The sequence below is a fragment of the Pinus tabuliformis genome, chromosome X (genome assembly GCF_031772625.1).
Source record: "Pinus tabuliformis cultivar Carrire ecotype Pingquan chromosome X, CPIR1, whole genome shotgun sequence".
In the NCBI taxonomy this organism is placed as follows: Eukaryota; Viridiplantae; Streptophyta; class Pinopsida; order Pinales; family Pinaceae; genus Pinus; species Pinus tabuliformis.
In genome coordinates this window covers 1,053,211,813-1,053,216,022 of record NC_142308.1, presented here as the reverse complement: position 1 = coordinate 1,053,216,022, position 4,210 = coordinate 1,053,211,813, and the positions used below count along the sequence as shown (strand labels likewise).

Below are 4,210 nucleotides of genomic sequence, written 5' to 3'. Positions count from 1 at the left end.
ATGTACATAGTCAAACATTATATAACAACATCTCCCCCTATATTGGTGGTAAAGAACCTCTCGGTGCAACAAGTACTACCAAAATTGTGACTCAAACCCATGACAATCCGAGTTTGAAACAAATTGCCAAGTCAACGAGTTTTTCCTACTCATGTGAGACAAACATGCCCATTGATAGTTTAACTCAGTCAACATGAGTTTTACTAGCAAGTAAGAGTATGACTTGGTTGACTGAGTCAAACTCCACTTAACCAAGTTAAACTTGTTTGACAACCTACATAGACCCTTCATTACACCAAATTTGGTCACTGTTTGGTCATTTTTATCTATTGTGAAAAATCGATAGACCAAAAAAAAGACGAAGATCAAAATATTCTCAAGACATTTTATTTTTGTTAAAATATTTGTATATCTTTATTTTTGCACTTTCCTAGTTTTTCCTAATTTTTTACCAAACTGAGTCAAACTCGACTCTTTTGCATCACCAAGTTTTGCCCAATTCCAAGTCTAGTAACTTTATGGATACATCAGAAATCTAATAGTGAATTCATAAAGTTATGTAGTTTTTTCCTGCATGCAAATGAACTGGGGTAGCATTGTTCACAAATATACTAGTTGTGGCAGGAATAAAGGCACAAGTTGGACAAAAGGTAGACAAAACCCACTACAGATTCATTTTATTTTCATTCATCTAGATCTTGTAACATGCTCAATAATATGCATATATAAATCCAAACTTCATTTGCTCAGGACTACAAAAATATAAAAAAAATGATTTAGATAAAATGTGTCCTACATACTAGTCTGCGTGGAAATTTTCAACTCCAAGATCCTCATCCCAAAGGAAAATGTATTTGTAGTCAGCAACTACATCTGGATGTAGGAAACAATTTGCAAACCACCTACATGAGAAGTAATCTATTGACTTAACATGAAATATTTTGCAGTATGTATCCATAAAGAAGACAAATATATTTAACAATATCATTACCACTTGGTTTGATTGATTTCCACTATATGAATAGTCTATTTCTCCACTCCAAATCACTCCATTTATCTATGACACCATCATAATGGAACAACATCACTGTGAAGTTCTTTAAAGGAAACTGGAAAAAAATCCCATGTAACACAACCATTAGTTAGTCCAAAAAGAAAATGTAACACATAGATAACCACCTAAATAATGCATTACAACACACCAATTATTAACTAAACTCACTGAGCAAATACCTTCTAAACAATCTGGTCTACATTCTCCTTTTGTTTTATTCCAATTGCAATGGAAAGCAAGTTCTACAGACTCTTGTGATTGTAGACATAGAAAAGGTACAAACAAAAATGATAATCATGAGTTATATTAATGAAAAAACATTCAAATATTGATGCAAAAAGTATCCACATTTGTTTAAATCCAAATGTGTGCTTCCCATCCATAGATGAAAAGAGTTGATGCTATAAGGGAGAAAGTAATAAACAATGTGTATCAAAAATTAACATGCATAGGTACTGAAAAAATACCATAATATTAAACCATGATTGAGAAATAAATTGTGACTAAATCAAAAGAGAGTGGAGGGGTCTTCTTAGCCTGGTAGTCCATGAAGAATGCATAGTAATCCCTAGCACATACATCCTCACAAAAATCCAAAATGTAAGCTTCCCAGCCATAGATGAATGAATAGATGTTATAAGGGAGAAACAAAGAAAACAGTGTGCATCAAAAAGTAGCCTAGATAAGGTACTAGAAATGTTTGTTAAGAAGATGCCCTGAGCGAGCAAAAAACTAGGGCCAAAATAGAATAGAGTAGAGAAGTCTTCTTAATCTGGTAGTTCTTGAAGAATGTACGTTGTATACTAATGCTTAACACATACAAACACATCTTAAAATGAAAGCATCCCAGCCATAGATGGAATGAGTTGATGCTCCGAGGGAGCAACAAAAAATTGCATGCATAAGAAATTAACCACAGTAGGAACTATAAACATAGATAGGAGTAAACCCTGAAAAGAAACAAATTTATGCCAAAATAGAATAGAGTACAAGAGTATTTTTAACCTGGAATTCCATGAAGACTGGATTCCTTACAAATGGAGTAAACCTTGATTAAGAAAAAAATTGAGGCCAAAACAAGAGTCTTTTTAACCTGGCAATCCATGAAGACTAGATTCCTTAGAAATGGACACGCACACCCAAAAAAAAACAAAATTATGTTGTGGGATTGGTTGCCAAAAGGGGTATCGAGCAGATTTCGCAGTCATAGAAGTTGCTCCAAGATGCCACAAGATAAGATTATTTGACTGTTTCATGCACACACACACACAACATATCCCACAAAGGAGGGAGAAGGCTAACCAAAAAAGCATACTCAAACCACAACCGATTAACCATTATATTAGTAGGGGACACCACATATGTTGGGATTTATAGATGAGGTCACAGGAAAATTTTGTCAATTAGGAAGCCATCCCCTCTATTTTTGGGGGTAATTTGGGATTCCCAATATATTTCTTACTACAGCAATTTACAATTCAATGTTGGGAATGACTTACTGTTACTTGGATTATTTGTTTCCTCAACCTCCTTCTACTCTTCTTCCAACTTTTTTCCCTTAACATGGTGGCTTTCCGCTTCTTCTAGTGGGAATAGGACCTTATCGATGCCCTGAATGGAGATTCTTCCATCAACGTAAATATCATGATCATACAGGTGGGCATTAATCTGTCCATGCACAAACATAACAATCCCATCTGCTTCTTGAGTGACTATCTTATGACAGACCCTATGAGTATCATACTTGACCTTACCGAACCTCCTCATAGTAGTATAAAAACTCTCCTCACTCTAATTCTCTAGGATAATGTGATAATACACGATCTGCCCCAGAGCACCCGGTTTGCTCAGCTGATCTATTGTTAGTCTCCCCATTGTCTCATCATTGGGTGCCAAGACAGTGATGCGGTAACCCTCTAAAATGAGCTTGGCCATATTAGATGCTAAGGAGGTCAAGTTCTTGTGATGTGGTAACCCTCTGAAATGAGCTTGGCCATATTAGATGCTAAGGAGGTCAAGTTCACCAAGATATTAGACATATCATTGTAGCCACCATAAAGCATCAATGTGTGAATGAAGTCATTCATCTGGCTCTCCCCATCAAACCAAATGGTGGGCAGAAGAAGAATTTTTTAAAACTATTATATATCTTGTCAATTAACTTGGGAAGTCACTTTTCTTGCAATCGTAAAATTTCCACTTTGTAGACACTTTCCTTTTTATGAATTTTAAATACAACTTTTAGCCTTTGCAAGCATTCCAAAGTCATAGTTTGATACTTTTGATCTAAATTGTATCTGGTTTATAGATGCATATTGAGTACTCATACAACAATGACATGATTTGAATTGGCACTAAATATTCATATCATGCAACCTCATTCTGTTTAGATTCTAGAATACTTCCAAATGATACTTGATATAAATTTTGCCTCTACACAAACTCCATGAAAGTGGGTTGCCAGTTAACAAATATATCATGGCACAATGAACATCCCTGAGCCACAGTTGAAAAATTCACCAATTGTAGCACATGAAGGGAGTGGAAATAAAATTAAATTCTATGGAACCAACAAGAAAAGAAACGTTTGACAATAACACAGTCTTCCATCTTACCCCTGATTAGATTAGGTAAGTAATTGTGTGTTCTTCAGAACCTCCATAGGATTCCATAGAAAAACAAATTCCTTTAACTTTGTCTAAGGTAAGAATCCACCAAATAAAATGGATCCACTGGATAATGAAGAAACTAAATGACATCACTAATAGTGTATCAAATTATCAATAAGCAACAAAGTTTTTCCATAATGGAAAATAGTGTACCCTCTAACCAAATGGCCAACTTTATATCTTACCACCTCCATAATCATTATCTGAGTATAAAGGTAGGGATGTAGTTCATTACCCATGCATATTTTGTAAAACCCCCATAGGAGGCATTTTAACAAATGTGATATATGGTATTTAATGGGATATGACTTTAGATTTTGTATTGAATTTTCAAAACTAACATGCAAATAATATTAAAGAAAAGATTCTTTGAAAACCCTCAAATTCTACTTTTCATCATCCAGAAGTAAACCAACTGGGCCTCTCTGGGACTTACAACGAAGACAATTCAATCTAAACTACCATCCATTACAAATGGAAAAAAACA

General features: G+C 34.7%; 1 pseudogene; it reads right to left on the bottom strand.

Annotated features, from left to right (window-relative positions):
* Positions 1-2,587: 2,587 nt before the first annotated feature.
* Positions 2,588-3,159, bottom strand: LOC149143432 (fasciclin-like arabinogalactan protein 16; annotated as a pseudogene).
* Positions 3,160-4,210: the final 1,051 nt, after the last annotated feature.